The sequence below is a fragment of the Triticum urartu genome, chromosome 4, assembly GCF_003073215.2.
Source record: "Triticum urartu cultivar G1812 chromosome 4, Tu2.1, whole genome shotgun sequence".
In the NCBI taxonomy this organism is placed as follows: Eukaryota; Viridiplantae; Streptophyta; class Magnoliopsida; order Poales; family Poaceae; genus Triticum; species Triticum urartu.
The window spans coordinates 350,526,569-350,545,508 of NC_053025.1; the positions used below are offsets into that span (position 1 = coordinate 350,526,569).

Consider the following 18,940-nt stretch of genomic DNA (forward strand, 5'->3'; position numbering starts at 1 on the left):
ATCACGGCTACACACGCCGTTGATTCATTTTACTTAAGTTTAGTTTCAGGTTTTCTACAACCGGACATTAACAAATTCCCATCTGCCCATAACCGCGGGCACGGCTTTCAAAAGTTCAAATTCCTGCAGGGGTGTCCCAACTTAGCCCATCACAAGCTCTCACGGTCAACGAATGATATTCCTTCTCCCAGGACGACCCGATCAGACTCGGAATCCCGGTTACAAGACATCTCAACAATGGTAAAACTAAACCAGCAAAGCCGCCCGAATGTGCCGACAAATCCCGATAGGAGCTGCACATATCTCGTTCTCAGGGCACACCGGATGAGAGCTCCGTACAACTAAAACCAAACCTCGAGTTTCCCCGAGGGGCGCTGCAAAGGACTCTAGTTTGGACCAACACTCAGAGGAGCACTGGCCCGGGGTTTTAAAATAAAGATGACCCTTGAGTCCACGAAACCCAAGGAAGGCTAGGTGGCAAATGGTAAAACCAAGGTTGGGTCCTTGCTGGAGGAGTTTTATTCAAGGCGAACTGTCAAGGGGTTCCCATTATAACCCAACCATGTAAGGAACGCAAAATCAAGGAACATAACACCGGTATGACGGAAACTAGGGCGGCAAGAGTGGAACAAAACACCAGGAATAAGGCCGAGCCTTCCACCCTTTACCAAATATATAGGTGCATTAAAATAGACAAGATATAATAATGATATCACAACAATAAACATGTTCCAACAAGGAACAAACTCCAATCTTCACCTGCAACTAGCAACGCTATAAGAAGGGCTGAGCAAAGCGGTAACATAGCCAAACAATGGTTTGCTAGGACAAGGTGGGTTAGAGGTTTGACATGGCAATATGGGAGGCATGATAAAGCATGTGGTAGGTATCAGGCATAGGCATAGCAATAGAGCGAGCAACTAGCAAGCAAAGATAGAAGTGATTTCGAGGGTATGGTCATCTTGCCTGCAAAGTTCTCCGAGTTGACATGAGCTTGGTCCTCGTAAGCGTACTCAACGGGTTCCTCGATCACGTACTCGTCTCCCGGCTCTACCCAAAGCAAGAACATAAGCAAAGGGAACCACAATCAATCACGGTGCAATGCGCAAGCAACATGATGCAAAACATGGCATGATAAGCGGGATGTGATATGCAATGCATATGCATGCTCCGGAAGGAAAAGATTGAACCAGGCCTCAACTTGGCAAACCAAGAGTGCCGCTGGAAAGATGAGTTGATTTCGGTCAAAATCGATATAAAGATCACCGGAATCGGATGCACGTTTGCAAATGGCAAGCAAAACAATAATGGCACCAATCTGCGATTAACAGCACGATGCCATCTAAATGCATCAAGAAAAATAAGCTACTGCACTCTAACATAGCAACAAAGCACATGGCAGTGATCCACTCAAGATGCTTGACAAAAGATGAACACTGAGCTATGGCTAAATCACACAATAGCAGGTTCAAACAAGCATGACAAAAGTGCGAAAGATATCAGGTTCACAGACTTAGTGAAAATAACAACATGTCAGGATTTAACATCAGGAAGCAATGTTTAGAGCAAGATAACAACATGATACAGGAACATATCATGGAAAATCAAGGCATGGTATGAAACTACTCAAAGCATATAGCAAAAGTCCCTTATTGACCATAAACCAAAAGGGATCAGAAAATATAATGGCAACCATGTAAACACAGCAAGTTTTCGTTAACAGATTCAGACTTAGCAGAAAATTGGACATGGCAAAAACAGAGTTACGTAGGCATGTTTGCAATCTCGATGCACTCACCACAAGGCATTGCATGACAAACTAAGCATACACCCAGCAAGAATACATGATCAATAAGCTAACCATGACAAGAACCAACTCATAGCATGCATGGATCAACTACAACAACCTCGGCAAAATTGCTTAACACGTAAACAATCTGCCAAGAACATTTTATAGCAAAAGTATAGCAAGACTGAGTCATGCTAGGGTACTCCATAATTGCAAACAAAGACATGGATGGATAGAACATAATAATATCTAAAAATCATCATTACTGAACATGCTCAAAAGAGGCATGGATCACTCTGTAGCAACAAGAATACATGGCATAAAAATATCATCAGGGAAATGACTTAGAAGAATTCTAAGTCCCTGAAATCAGCAACATCACGAGATCTAATTTGCATGCTTGTTCTAATCACCACATTGATCACAAAAAACATGACATACACCCCTGTTAAGATGGCATGGCATAGCCCAAAACACATGTAGGGCTCAAGTTCATAGGAGGCACACATTAATCATGGCAAAAATGACAAATGTCCATAATCTATTAAGGAACAGAAACTAACATTACATAGCACTCCTGCAACAGCATTTAGGGCATCAAGACGAACTCAAATGAACATGGTGCAATGGAATGAAATGAAGATCACATCCAGACGAACAATTCGATATATCATACGCGCAAAACGGAGCTACGGATGATGAGATATGATGCCATGAACATAGCTAAAAATGTTAGGGACTTAGGAAGAAAATGGGGTCAACCCTAGAATTTTGGATCTGGATCTGGGGGCACGCTTCCCGAGGAACGTCGGAGCTCTCGCCGGAGTTCTTCACTGCGGTGGCCGGGACTTGCCGGGGGGAGGAAGATGGCCGGAGCTTGGAGCGGTGGCCGGAGCTTGACACTGGCGACGAGGCGCGGCGCCGGGCGCGGGGTGGTGGCGAGCGGCGATGGCGGGGCGGCGGCCGGCCGGCACGGCGAGGGCTCGGGCGGCGGAGGAGACGAGCCGGGTGGCGGGGTCCCGCGCGGGGCGGCTGCGGCGATTCGGGCCGGGAGGGCCTCCCGCGGGCCGGCGAAGTGGGCGCGGGCGGTGAGCGAATCACATGGCGACACGTGGCGGCGGCGCGGTGGTGCGGACGCGTCTGGCGCCGGGCGGACGTGTCCGGCACGCGAAGGAAGGGAAGACTAGGGTTAGGGGTGGATTTGATCCGAGATTTGGATGGGGAAGGCTTATTTATACATAGAAGGAGCTAGGAGACTCCAAATGGAGTGCGGTTTTCGGCCACGCGATCGTGATCGAATGACCCAGAGGATGGAGGGGGTTTAGCTGGGTTTTGGGCCACTTTGGAGAGGTGTTGGGCTTCAACACACACGAGGCCTTTACGGTTCCTCGGTTAACCGTTGGAGTATCAAACGAAGTCCAAATGGCACGAAACTTGACAGGCGGTCTACCGGTAGTATACCAAGGCCGCTTGGCAAGTCTCGGTCCATTCCGAGAATGTTTAACACCCGCACATGAGGTAAAAGGGGACGCCGGGGATCATAGGAGTGCCGGAATGCAAATCGGACAACGGGGAAAATGCTCGGATGCATGAGACAAGCACGTATGCAAATGCGATGCACATGATGACAAGATATGAGATGCAAGACATGGACAAAATGCAAAACAAAGACAAAACCCAACCACTAGGGAATATCATAACTTAGTGCCGAAATTGGCAAGAGTTAGAATACAAATATGGCGAGTTACATACAGAGCGTTACAACACTCCACCACTATGAAAGGATCTCATCCCGAGATCTAGGACTGGAAAAACTCCGGATATTCGGAACCGAGTTGGTCCTCACGTTCCCAGGTGGCTTCACGATCAGAATGATGTGACCACTTCACTTTCAGGAATTTGATAGACTTGTTGCCAGTCTTGCGCTCAGTTTCTTCAAGAATAGCAACGTGATGCTCATGATAAGACATGCTTCTTGGAGATCAATCTCTTCGAAGTTGATGGTGCGATCAGGAGTCTTGAGACACTTGCGGAGCTGAGAGCATGAAACACGTCATGCACGTTTGCAAAGTTGGATGGAAGCTCAAGTTGATAGGCGAGATCGCCTCTTTTGCATGATCTTGAAATGACCCACATATCTAGGGGCAAGCTTCCCTTTGATACCGAAGCGACGAGTACCTTTCATTGGAGAGACGCGGAGGTAGACATGGTCTCCGATCTCGAAAGCCAAGTCATGATGCTTGCTATCATAGTAACTCTTCTGGCGCGATTGTGCGGCTTTGAGATTTACGAATGACTTTGCACATTTCTTCAGGCTCTGTGATCAAGTCATTTCAAGAGTGGCGATTCACCAGTCTCTGACCAGTTAGAGGAGTACGGCACTTTTCTGCCATAGAGAATCTCGAATGGGGCCTTGCCCACTCGCTTGGAAGCTGTTGTTGTAGGAGAACTCGGCATATGGAAGACAATTCTTCCCATTCATACGAAGAAATGACACAAGCCCTGAGCATATATCAAGAATTTGATTTACTCGCTCGACTTGCACTAGTTTGAGGATGAAAGGCTGTGCTTGAAGCGAATGTTGGTGCCCATGCCTTCTTGAAAGGAATCCAGAACTTAGAGGTGAAGATGCTTCCACGATCTGAAGATATCAACTGCGGAATGCCGTGCAAGGAGACAATCCTGGAGAGTTATATAGCTCTACCAACTGAGCTTGCTGTGATAGATTCTTTGATAGGAAGAAAATGAGCCACTTTAGTGAGCTTGTCGATGACAACAAAGATAGCATCATTGCCACGCTTGGACTTGGGAAAACCAGCTCGAAGTCCATCTCAATATGGTCAAACTTCCATTCTGGAATGGCAAGAGGTTGGAGGAGACCAGCTGGTCGTTGGTGTTCTGCTTTCACTCTTCTACAGACATCACATTCATTCACGAACTGAAGCAATCTTGCGCTTCATTCGAGTCCACCAATACGACTGCTTGAGGTCATGGTACATCTTTGTACTTCCAGGATGAATAGATAAGAGTGAATTGTGAGACTCGTTCATAACGACTTTACGAAGTTCACCCTTAGGAACAACAATGCGATCCTCGAAGATAAGAGTATACTTGTCATCAAGGCGATAGCACTTGTACTTGGGTTGGCTCTTGGCAATCCCAATCTTCACCTTCTTCACCATAGCATCAAGAAGTTGTGCCTCACGAATCTGATCTTCCAAAGTAGGAGAGACTTGGAGGTTGGCAAGGAATCCTTGAGGAACAACTTGGAGATTAAGTTTGCGGAAAGCTTCATAAAGCTCTGGTTGGTAGGGCTTGAGAATCAAACTGTTGCAGTAAGCCTTCCTACTCAATGCATCAGCAATTACATTGGCCTTGCCTGGAGTATATTCAATACTCGGATTATACTCTTGAATCATTTCGACCCAACGAGTCTGCCTGAGGATAACGTTGGGTTGAGTGAAGATGTCCACTTTTCTTCCCAACAAGAGATGTCTCCATGTTAAAAGAGCAGGAACAACTGCCGCCAACTCGAGGTCATGAGTGGGGTAGTTCTTTTCGTTGGGCTTCAACTGGCGAGAGGTATAGACCACAACTTTCTTCTCTTGCAATAACACAGCACCGAGACCTTGAAGGGAAGCATCACAGAAAACCTCGAATGGTTTGGATTCATTAGGAGGAGTCAGAACTGGAGCTGTGACTAACTTCTGTTTGAGGGTGTTGAAATCTACGTCACATTCAAGCATCCAGACATACTTCACATGCTTCTGGAGGAGGTTGGAAAGACGCTTCGCGATCTTAGAGAAATTCTCAACGAACCTTCGACAATAGCTTGCGATGGTCAGCCGCCACCTGAGCACCTCCCTCCACCACTCCTATGCTGCCATGTCGCCCCGCAGCTCCGTCTCCACCGCGCGGCCCACCGGGGTCCGGATCTGGCACGCCGGGCCCAAGCAGGCCCGAACGTGCCGCCGCCCGTACCCGCTCGACCGACCGATCCAGATCGGGAGAGGAGCTCCCGATCCAGATCAAACTCTGCCGCCTGCCGGGCTCTCACCGCCGCCCGCACCACGGCAACCTCGCCGGACTCCACGTGCAGGCCTGCCTCGTTGCGCCCTCTCCTTCCCTTCCGTCTCGCCCTCGCCCGCTCACCATCTCCCTCTCCACCTGCAGGAACCAGGGAGCTCGATGCCATGGCCGCCGCCACCTTGGATCCTTCTCTGCTATCGTCCACCGCCGCATCGCCCGGATTCGGTTGCGCGGGACCGGATCCAGCTATTCCCGCATCGTCTAGGGCCCCCGTTGCCTCCCAGTGCCCTCCCTCGCCGCACGAGTTCGCCGGCGTCGCCAGCCTCTGCATCCCTTGCTGCAGATCGTGCGAGCGAGGGGGCCGCGCGCGTTGACCAGCGCATGGGCCGCGTCCATGCGAGCTGGCCCAGCAACCGCATCCCACAGCAAGGCCCATCCCCGCAAAGCCCACCTCCCGATCCGGCCTGCTGCTTCCTCCTCCACCGACCTGGGCTTTGGCCCATGGGTGAGCGCCGACAGCCCTCCTCTCTGTTGGCCAGCAGTGTATTCAGTTTCGGCCCGGCTGTGTTTTTTTTGTTCTGCGGTTCTGTCCAATTTTCCAGAGTTGGCAGTTTTGCAGAAAAACCCTCTTTCTTCATGCATATCATATCTCACAAACCATGCATCGAAATTAAACAAACTTAAAATGACAGTTGCTTAGAATTTTGTGTAGTTTCATAATATGTCATTTCCATCCATGTTTAAAATGTTTAAAATGCTGTTTTTTTAAATTTGATTAAATAACTTGCTAAAATGTTTTAATTCATAATTAAATAACCGTAGCTACAAATTTAATAAACTTTATATGTATTTGGGGTAGAAGAATGCCTAGTTTAACCTGGTGCATTCATCTTGCATGTTTAACAACTCTAAATTATGCTTTAGGACAGAACAGTACCAAATCTAATATATGCTCATGATGATTTTCTAGAATTGTTGTTTGTTGTTTTCCGGCCTCATTTAAACTTGACTAGGTAGTTAATTTATGTATGCTTCATCCCTTGCCATGCTAACCAACATTTAATATTGTTGGGTACATAAACGGGAGAGAACTAAATAAGTCACGTGGTGTTTCGTCAATATGCAACTCGTTGCATATTGAGCTCCACTTAATTTGTAGGATTGCTTGTGCACTTTGCCATGCCATGCTTCATTAAACCGGACATGCATCATACTTGGTTGTGCATCATGCCATGTCTATGTGATGGTTGATTACTATGTTGGTTGCTTCTTTCCGGTGTTGCTTCTTCGGGTTAGTTCCATTAACGTCGCGTTTGTGAAGATCCGTTCGACTACGTCCGTTTGTCTTCTGCATGGACTCGTTCTTCTTCCTTGCGGGATCTCAGGCAAGATGACCATACCCTCGAAATCACTTGTATCTTTGCTTGCTTAGTTGCTCGCTCTATTGCTATGCCGCGATACCTACCACTTGCTTTATCATGCCTCCCATATTGCCATGTCAAGCCGCTAACCCACCTTTCCTAGCAAACCATTGTTTGGCTATGTTACCACTTTGCTCAGCCCCTCTTATAGCGTTGCTAGTTGCAGGTGAAGATGAAGTTTGTTCCATGTTGGAACATGGATATTGTTGGGATATCACTATATATACATTGTTTAATTAATGCATCTATATACTTGGTAAAGGGTGGAAGGCTCGTCCTTATGCCTGGTGTTTTGTTCCACTCTTCCCGCCCTAGTTTCCGTCATGACAGTGTTATGTCCTTGACTTTGCATTCCTTACACGGCTGGGTGTTATGGGAACCCCTTGACAGTTTGCTTTGAATAAGACTCCTCCAGGAAGGCCCAACCTTGGCTTTACATTTGCCTCACCTAGCCTTTTTTCCCTTGGGTTTCCGGAGCCCGAGGGTCATCTTTATTTTAATCCCCCCGGGCCAGTGCTTCTCTAAGTGTTGGTCCAACCTGAGCGATGTCCGGCGGCCCCTGGGCAACCAAGGTCTATGCCAACCCGACGTCTTGCTCATACGGTGTGCCCTGAGAACAAGATATGTGCAGCTCCTATCGGGATTTGTCAGCACATTCGGGCGGCTATGCTGGTCTTGTTTTACCATTGTCGAAATGTCTTGTAACCGGGATTCCGAGTCTGATCGGGTCTTCCTGGGAGAAGGAATATCCTTCATTGACCGTGAGAGCTTGTGATGGGCTAAGTTGGGACACCCCTGCAGGGTTTGAACTTTCGAAAGCCGTGCACGCGGTTATGGGAAGATGGGAATTTGTTAATGTCCGGTTGTAGAGAACTTGACACTTAACTTAATTAAAATGAATCAACCGCGTGTGTAGCCTTGATGGTCTCTTCTCGGCGGGGTGCGGGAAGTGAACACGGTTCTTGTGTTATGCTTGAACGTAAGTAGTTTCAGGATCACTTCTAGCTTCACGACCGGCGCGTTGCTTCTCTTCTCGCTCTCATTTGCGCATGTTAGCCACCATATATGCTAGTGCTTGCTGTAGCTCCACCTCACTACCCTTTCCTACGCATAAGCTTAAATAGTCTTGATCTCGCGGGTGTGAGATTGCTGAGTCCTCGTGGCTCACAGATACTTCCAAACAGTTGTAGGTGCCGATGATACTAGTGTAGGTGACGCAACCAAGCTCAGATGGGAGCTCGATGAAGTCCTTGATCATAGTGTTGTTTTCGTTTCCTGTTGATCATTAGTGGAGCCCAATTGGGTCGATCGGGGATCTAGCATTTCGGGTTGTCTTTCTTTATTTTGGTTCCGTAGTCGGACCTTGATTGTAATCTGGATGATGTATGATATTTATGTATTGTGTGAAGTGGCGATTGTAAGCCAACTCTTTATCCCTTCCTTATTCAGTACATGGGATGTGTAAAGATTACCCCTCTTGCGACATGCCTACCACGCGGTTATGCCTCTAAGTCGTGCCCCGACACGTGGGAGATATAGCCGCATCGTGGGTGTTACATCCAGCCTGCTGACTGTTTAAATTAGGAGCAAAAGTTAACACTAACGACGCTGTTAAGTCAATGGGCCACCGACTAGTGGGCCCCATTGGTTAGGTTTGACTCTTGTTGGCCCGTTGACTTATGAAGTTTGTATTGACCTTGTTGACGTCATAATTACATTTGCTGGAATTTTTCTTCTTAGAAATTTATTTGGAAATTCCAAAAAATATTTGAAACTTCTAAAAATCATAGAAATTCAATCGTAGCTCATAATGAAATAGATTATATATGAAAAATTATCAGAAAAATATTAAGAATCTATTTATGCCATGTTCATGCATGTTTGAGAAAGTTAATGATTATGGACTATTCACCAACTAGGACAATTAATGATTACGGAATATTTGGCATTTAGTTTTGGAGCTGGAATTCGCTATATGTTTGAATTCCACTTCAATTAATATGACTAACTATTGCATTAGGCCAATTTAGTACCTTAATCTATCAAGTCATTCATTTGGATTTGCATTGCATTGAGTTGTGTTACTTCTCTACTAGCCGATGTTGTTCCTTCTCGGTAGCCACCTTTTCCGATGATGTCATTGTTGACACCAATGAAGAGCAATTCTATCTTCAGAAGTGCCAGGCAAGCAATCCCCCTTTGAGCATTTCTATACAATCCCACTCTCTCACTGCAGCTCTCTTTCAATGCATTAGGACAACAATGATTTAACTTTTACATGTTGTGGTAGTTGAACCCATTCCTCTGCATGACCTGTCTTTGCCACAATAATTAGTAAAACTAACTAGCATGATGTTCCTACTCATTCAAGCTTGCTTGTTATGCCTGCTATGCTTAGACACTACAAGAAATATGTCAACTTGCGACCGTCACTATTGGTCACTGAAAGGTCATTGTTTTTCATTTGCGATCTTTTTTGACAAAAAATAGATGGTCAAAAGCTGGCTGTCATAAACTGAAATTAACGACCTTCTCTGCGAGAAGGTCGTGGAAGGCAACGACCTTATCAAAAGGTCACTGGTTCAACGACCTTTTGTTTTGGTCGCAAGCTTTCTACCCAGGCCACGTCGGATCCGACGTGGCAATCTCACGTACGTGGCAAAATTGTGACCAATTGAAAAGGTCACTGATAAGATTCAGCCCGGTCCAATTCAACGCTTTACATGGGACGAGCCCAACAGTTCATCCTTTTTACTGTATATTTTTCTGTTAATTTTCTCTAGTAATATGGGCCTGGCCCAACAATTTGGCCTTTTGAATATCATTTCATTAAGCCTATTTTTCTGGTTTTCAGAAATGCACAATATTCTGATCCGTATAGTTTGGGCTGCAGCCTTTTTAGAGCCCAAATGTTATTTTGTCAAGTAGAACATTTGGTCTGTTTCATTCACATATTTAAATTTACACATTTGAACAGCAACAAATCAATAAATATCTCAATTAACTGATTAAATCCAGATATCATCTAGCCAAATACTCACAAGAGAACATGCACGTCTACATGTCCAACAAATGCACAGACAATCAAAAACAAAGATACACATGCACTAAGCACTACTGATGTTGTTCATCTTCAAGCAACTTATACAAGTGCACATACAATTAAACAGGTACATCAGTAGAGATACGTCAACTAAAACTGTGGTGCACATCTCCAAGCTTCTTCATCTTCTATCACAACAGCAGCAGCCCCGACGACATTAGATCCTGATCTAGATAAACTATTAGTGAAATACACTACAAGTAAATAATCTTTCAAGAGACAAAATGGCCAAGTTCAGTAAACACTAATCATGGCATAACAAAACTTCCAACAACTTTAATGCAACAGATTAACCTCTGTAAAGAAATATAAGAGCATTAGGATCACTAAAGTGCTGATCTAGATGCCCTTATATTTCTTTACACCGGGAGTAGTAAACAGCAGCAGCACTTGAACCAAGAAATGTCCAGGAAGAAAACAAAAAATGGGCAGTAGGAGTAGTAAATTAGTAGAATTACACAAGTATTTTAGAATTTTACAGTGGAGTTATAGTATAAACTACAACAACACAAAACAGACACAACCATTCCCTCCTTGCTGCAAGGCTCGGTTCAAAACAGAGTCTTCAGCCAAGGAATCGGAGAAGTAAGCAGTAGTACTCATTAATGTGAAAATCAGATATATATATATATATATATAGGGTTGATGATAAACTCTTGCTCTAAATTGAAAATTAAACTTGAACTGAACATTGTATACAGTACGTTTGGTAGTGCTTCACTTCCTAAATTAGCATCTGGTGTAGTATTATTAAAACTTCCCTAAATTATGCAATAAGCACTCGTTAATCTAAGAAATACTATACAGATTTTGAGCGTTTATAAACATTGGCACTGATCTCAAAATGTACAATTAAACTGAACACTGTTAATGTTAGTTTCAGGCATTCAGTACCATTTCGTCCCCAGCTCAGGCAAAACATCAAACATGCATCATGCAAACCGATAAAAGTACATGTAGAGAAAATGCAGTTCAGCATGTTCTGAATATCTTCACCAAGCTCCGTTTCTGACAGTACTTACAGAGTTTACTGGTTGCAGAGTCATTTGTGCGTAGACCTCGTCGGTGTCCTTGTCAGCCTGTGCAAAACAAGCATCATTCATCAGGATTAAATGGTTAATGCTTAAGGCCACTAACCCCTACACCTGAACTTGATGATGAACCAAGTACACCTACATGCATGGTGATGTTGTGGACTTGACACAGCAGCTGCGACGGCAGGCTCAGGTAGTTCAGGATGCGGGAGTTGGGTGTGTTCTTGGTGGTCGCCGCGACCTGCAAGATCAATAAACCTCAACAATCCGTGTATGAAATTAAGTGATCTAAATTAGATGACATATACAGGTCTGATGGGTTTTCTTGTGGATTGAACCCTCGGAACACATGATAGGAAAGAAACCAAAGATTTTTTGGGATCCAATTACTGCATCTTGATTACTTAAAACAAAGGACAGAACATCTATTGTGAATGATAGCATGCAATATATATGGTCAATCTGGAGTTCTACAAAACATTAAGATAAGAGAGAAATTCTTCCCTGGATTGGTTACTTTTAGAAGCTCTAGCGCAAAATCGACTCCAGGAAAGATCGACAATCCAATTCACGGATATAGAGAAAAGTAATACTTAAAAATGGGAAAATGTCTACACAACAAGCTAGTTGCACGTTATATAACATCAGCTTATTTCACTGCTCCATGGATGGAGCTTACAATACAGTAACCACTTAGACGCACTAATGCAGATTAAAGGGATATGCATGTTTTGTGCCTGTTGGTTTAGGTAGATCTATTCTGGATACCAATGTTTATCTACTTAGACCTTAGGCATTCCATCAAACTAGTATGCTACCACAAACTGAGTAATTCAAGGAATCACCTAGTAGTGGCAAGAATATACAATTGTACAAATGCAGTGCGAAAAGACTAACTATGCAATAGTAACTTCCTAGAGCAGCCAATGTAAAAAGATGTGAATCTCAAATCTACAGCAGCTGCAGTGGTTCAATGTAGTATATGAAATATAATTTAAAGGAGAGCAGACTACCTTTATATGATTTTGGTTACTGCCAATTGTCAGTAAGATTGCATTAGTGTGTCAAGACGCCAACCAATTTATGCTATCATGCCAAAAATTTATGCTACAAGCCAACAATATATAAGCCCGTGCCAGTGCTGCTGCTCGATGCCCTGCTCCTTGTGCTGCCGCCAAAGCTCCCCCGATGGACTGGAAGAAGATACTGTTAACTGAATATTTTTACACTGAGTATTGATCCTAGTGTTAACTGAATATTGATTGGGGGCAAAGCTTACAATAAAGTGTACAATTGTTACACTGCCGCCAGAATTCAGTAACAAAGCTTACAATTTCATTAAGAATTTGACAGGAGGAAATTTCAATAAGGAATTGACAGGGCAAATTTCAATAACACTAGCATAAGCGTACAATAAAGTAGTGTATGCTTCAGTGTGCCATTCTACTGCATTGCTTAATAGTGCATGGTTTTTTCCAGTTTGCAGCTGTGAATCTATGATAATTAGCCACGTAATGCAGCATCTGTATGCCATTGCAACCCCATGACATACAAACTAATATGCCAGGCTTAGCCACGCAATAAGGATCCAGTACACTTCCTCTCATGCATCCAAACAACATATAAACATATAAGCAAAGTACACTAATTCTAGAAAAGAAAACACAAAGCAATCAAGGATAAATGGACTATTTCCCCACAATTTGTTTCATGATTCAAACAACTACAGTCCAGCCACTGATGTTGAACTGTACATTAAGTACTGATCTTAATCATGAAAAGTTTAAGTTGAACATTCTAATTTGCTCACACATTTGCTCACATGAGAATCAACTTCAGATAATAAACATCACATTTGCTCAAATTGAACTGTACATTAAGTAATGATCTTAATCATGAAAAGTTTAAGTTTAGGAGCAAGCAAAGCTATCAGTTTCAGCGATTTGTAATGTTACAAAATTCTAGACAGTTCAAAGTTCTCTACATTCTAATGAAGTGCTATCAGTTCTCCACACAAACATTTCCTACGATTCAAATATATTTTTAGGTGAAGCAGGACCTAGAAGCAATGTCTGGTAGTACCTCAACCAAAAGTAGGTGTATGATCATAATCTCATTGGTTGCAACTTGCAAATTCAACAACAAAATAGAGCTAGGGGGCAATGTGATCTCTTGCAAATGAACAATTTAAAAAATGCCTATTGGATGCCATTTTTTCGGATTCAAGTATATATGTGGAAGACATCCTACTGCTTAGCTTCATTAGACTGGAGCGGCCCATGTGGGAATGGCAACATGTCACATGATCTCAACCATCTTTTGATTATCTTACGAAACAAGTGTTAAGTTGATCAATAATTGAAGCTAACCATAGTGTAAGACATGCTTAGTGTCGTGCCAAAGCTGCTGCTGCTACGAAACTATCGGGAAAATGACTCTATACTAGCCCCAACTGGCAAAAATAAGCATCACATGTCAAAATTCGACGAACATTTATGAAGATCCCGGTTCTGACTACTTCCTGCACCAAATTCTCCACATCTACTTCAACTCGTATGTACTAAAGGTGACCATTATGTGCAAACTAATGAAATGAGGCATCAAAATCGCTCAATTATAGACCAAACTATCAAACCACTGCTCGCAGATCGCGCCACCAGCGCCAAATTCCAAGCCGCGGCCATGCCAAATCACGCAATCAGCATCCCAAACCCGTAAAATAGAAAGCAAAGCTCCCAGATCCGATGCTCTCACCGCAACAGCGAGGAAGTAGAGGAGCTTGAATGAGAACTTGCGTAGCTCGCGGAAGAGGAGGTAGCAGACCACGATGAAGGAGAAGCCGGCAAGCGAGAGCGGCAACGTAGTGGTGCCCACAACGTCGAGGATCTCGCGGTTTCTCAGGGACTGGCTCGCCGCCGCCGACGCCGCCAGGGCCGACGCTGCCATCGCATTGCCAGGGCCGCAGCCACGCGGTCGACGGGCGCCACGCGGAAGCGGTTGCGGATCTGGGCCTCGACGGCGCGGACGCCCTTCGCCAATGAGCCCCGCCACCTACCGCCATGGTGGGGTTTGCCATCGAGCAGGAAGGGGTCTCAGGCTAGAGTTCGATCTGGGAGTGGGGCGTGTAGGAGCCTGGATTGGGGGAGGTCTGCGGCGGCGGCTGGGTTGGAAGCGGTTGCGGATCGATCCAGAGAGGAGGAGGAGGATTCATGGAGTCCTGGGTTGGAGGGGATCGATCCATATGGATCTCGCCGAACAGAGGGCGCCGGAGGTGGCGGCGGCCAGGGAGGAGTGGAGCGCTAGGGTTCGAGAGAGAGAGAGAGAGAGAGAGGAGGGCACGAGGGGTTGGGTGGGGTTCGCGAGAGCGAGAGGGGCGGTGGTGTGTGGGAGGATGTGCGTTATGGGTTGGGCGACGTGGGTGAGACAGGCGGGCCGTTGGATCCAGGAGCATCCGACGGTGATTAGGCACGATCCACGTGAGATGCTCCTGGACCAATCAGAACACAACATACAAGTATGATATTTTGACCATCTAAATTGGTCGTAACCGACTAAAATTAAGGTGCTAAATCATATTGGCTATTTTATGACCTGAAAAATAAAAATAAAAATGGAATACCTTTTCATGTGTCATCAAATTTGACCTTAGTTTTCAGGAATAATGAAAAATCGAAATAAGACAAATATCTTTTAAAAGAGTTAGAAGAAATGAGTTTTTTTAGATCATTTTCCATTTTCTAAGTGCCCGAATGAGTTTTTTTGTGAAGGACCTACCATATATTTGTTGTAAAATTGGACCAAATCAATTTTATGAAAGACTAGGACATATTTAATTCACAATTGACCAAATGGTTGGGTGTCAAAAGCTTTGTTCCACCTCTGGTGAAGAAGACAAATTTTCGTCGATTCGGTAGGAAGCGGGTCAGGTTTGAACTGCAGCTGCCTCATAGTTTGCTCTTTATTTTTTTTCCAAAAATCATTTCAAGGTACATAAGTATCTATTTAATCAGAGAAATATCAAAAAATTTCCAAGATTCAACCACTAGCTAGGAATGGTCAAGCCCGCCATTTTGACCACATTTTGAAACGGGCATAAAAATTCAAAAAAAATCAAAAAATTAGAAAACCTTCGCATTGTGTCATTATATGTGACCAAGTTTCTAGGAAAAATAATAAACTTGTAATACAACAATTATTTTTCAAAAGTGTTCTCAGAAATGATCTATAATGCGTGAAGATTCATGGCTTTCAAGCCAAATGATCAATCTTATGGCCACATTCATGGCATAGTTTGATCAAATGATCTCATATTGTGCACAAAGGTGCATCATGGAATTCCAAACAATGTTTCCTAAGGAAGTTTACATTTTATTTGCACAGAAAATTCATTTTCCATTTTCCGAGTTCCCGAAATTAGTTTTTTTTGTGAAGGACCTACCATATATTTGTTGCAAAATTGGACCAAATCAATTTTATGAAATACTAGGACATATTTAATTCTTAATTGACCAAATGGTTGGGTGTCAAAAGCTTTGTTCCACTTTTGGTGAAAAAGACAAATTTTCGCCTATTCAGTAGGAAGCAGGTCAAGTTTGAACTGTAGCTGCCTCATAGTTTGCTCTTTATTTTTTCGAAAAATCATTTCTCTGTACATAAGTATCTATTTAATTAGAGAAACATCAAAAGTTTTCCAAGATTCAACCACTAGCTAGGAACGGTCAAGCCCATTGTTTTGACCGCATTTTGAAGCGGGCATAAAAATTCAAAAAAATCAAAAAATCAGAAAACCTTCGCATTATGTCATTATATGTGACCAAGTTTCCATAAAAAATAATAAACTTGTAATATGACAATTATTTTTAAAAAGTGTTCTCAGAAATGAGCTATCATGTGTGAAGGCTCATGGCTTTCAAGCCAAATGATCAATCTTATGGGCACATTCATGGCATAGTTTGTTCAAACCTCGTATTGTGCACAAGGGTGCATCTTGGAATTCCAAACAATGTTGCCTTAGGGAGTTTTCATTTTCTTTGAACGAAAAATTCATTTTCCATTTTCTGAGTGCCCGAAATGAGTTTTTTTATGAAGGACCTACCATATATTTGTTGCAAAACTGGACCAAATCAATTTTATAAAATACTATGCCATATTTAATGCACAATTGAAAAATGGATGGGTGTAAAAAGTTTTGATCCACCTATGGTGAAAAAGACAAATTTCCGCTGATTTAGTAGGAAGCGGGTCAAATTTGAACTCTAGCTGTCTCATAGTTTGCTCTTTATTTTTTTCTAAAAATCATTTCTAGGTACATAACTATCTATTTAATCAGAGAAACATCAAAAAGTTTGCAAGATTCAAGAACTAGCTAGGAACGGTCAAGCTGGCCGTTTTGACCGCATTTTGAAACGGGCATAAAAAATTCAAAAAAAATCAAAAAATTGGAAAACCTTCGCATTGTGTCATCATATGTGACCTAGTTTCTAGGAAAAATAATAAACTTGTAATACGGCAATTATTTTAAAAAAGTGTTCTCAGAAATGAGCTATCATGCATGAAGATTCATGGCTTTCAAGCCAAATGATCAATCTTATGGCCACATTCATGGCATAGTTTCTTCAAATGATCTCATATTGTGCACAAGGATGCATCTTGGAATTCCAAACAATGTTTCCTAAGGGAGTTTTCATTTTATTTGCACTGAATATTTATTTTCCATTTTCCGAGTGCCCGAAATGAGTTTTTTTGTGAAGGACCTACCAAATAATTGTTGCAAAAATGGACCAAATCAATTTTATGAAATACTAGGCCACGTTTAATGCACAATTGACACAGTGGGTGAGTGTCAAAATCTTTGATCCACCTCTAGTGAAAAAGACAAATTTCCACTGATTCAGGAAGTGGGTCAACTTTGAATTGTAGCTGCCACATAGTTTGCTCTTTATTTTTTCCAAAAATCATTTCTAGGTACATAACTATCTACTTAATCAGAGAAACCTCAAAAGGTTTCCAAGATTCAACAACTAGCTAGGAATGCTCAAGCCGGCCGTTTTGACCACATTTTGAAGCGGGCATAAAAAATTGAGAAAAAATCAAAAAATTGGAAAACCTTCGCATTGTGTCATCATATGTGACCAAGTTTCCATGAAAAATAATAAACTTGTAATACGAAAATTATTTTAAAAAATCATTCTCAGAAATGAGCTATCATGCGTGAAGATTCATGGCTTTCAAGCCAAATCATCAATCTTATGGCCACATTCATGACATAGTTTGTTCAAATGGTCTCATATTATGCACAAGGGTGCATCTTGGAATTCCAAACAATGTTTCCTAAGGGAGTCTTCATTTCATTTGCACGAAAAATTCATTTTCCATTTTTTGAGTGCCCAAAATGAGTTTTTTGTGAAGGAACTACCAAATAATTGTTGCAAAAATGGACCAAATCAATTTTATAAAATACTATGCCATGTTTAATGCACAATTGACAAAATGGTTGGGTGGAAAAACAATTTATCCACCTCTGGTGAAAAAGACAAATTTCCGCGGATTTAGGAGGAAGCGGGTAAAATTTGAACTGCAGCTGCCTCATAGTTTGCTCTTTATTTTTTCCAGAAATCATTTCTAGGTACATAAATATATATTTAAGCATAAATACATCGTTCAGTGGTGATACGTCGAGGTTTGGACGGTGGCCCAGGGCCCCAACTCCAAAGCGCGTAGACTTGAATGCCCACCGCGTGGTCACCGCGTGACCATGGCGTTGCCATGCATTCTGGGCAGCCTATGCATGTCTAGTAGGTTGGGCACTCCCCAGGTAGATGCTAGGAATAAAATAACAACAGAAGAATCTCATGAGGAGACCAAACTATGCTCAAACATGAATTAGCAGCCAAGTGTTTGATTAGCGGTACGGGAAATTCACAAGGCCAATGGGACTGAGTTTTGGCTGAGTATGATCATCTACTAGGGAGACTGTCTTGGCAAATTTTCATCTCAAATGGAGGAATTTGGATGGCACTTGCTTTGCAAAGTACCACATCAGACAGATATATGGATGGTGAAGCTGGGCTCAAATGGATAATTGGATTGGGCTGAAAATTTGTGGAGTATGGTAATTTGGGCATAGTAAAGGACTATAAAAATTTGTACCATTTGGGTAATCCTAGCTTTTACTTCCTTCAGAAAGCTTCTCTCTAGATAGAAACTTTAGAAATTTGCTGAGGAAGATTTAATAGGCAAATGGACCTGAATATTGGAATGTGGCAACGATTTGTATATTTAAGATGGCAAAAAAAGTTTGAGGACAATAGGAGGTGTCTAGATAGCACTTGCTTTGCAATGTGCCAATTTGGATAGAAAATAGAAATTGAAGCTGGGCTTACATAGATGATTGGATTATGCTGAAATTTGGTGTAGGGGGTTTCTATAGTCAGGGTAATGTCCTGGTTATTTTTCAGTAATTATAAAGCAATATAAAATGTAGTTGCTTCACAAATTAAAAATATTACCAGAAACAAAGATTCGATGGCGAGCTCACATGTGTTGTTAGATAGAGCTAAACTTT

The 18,940-nt window shown here is 42.9% G+C and overlaps 1 long non-coding RNA gene and 1 pseudogene across 1 annotated transcript; both read right to left on the reverse strand.

The window, feature by feature from the left end:
* LOC125554752 overlaps positions 1-18,940 on the reverse strand; it is a 63,104-nt pseudogene that overhangs the window by 15,034 nt on the left and 29,130 nt on the right.
* Positions 11,415-14,725, reverse strand: LOC125553847. The gene is made up of 3 exons (XR_007304230.1): positions 14,131-14,725; positions 12,390-12,569; positions 11,415-11,617 (listed from the first exon to the last, which is right to left on the reverse strand). It is a non-coding gene; the product is annotated as an uncharacterized LOC125553847 (long non-coding RNA).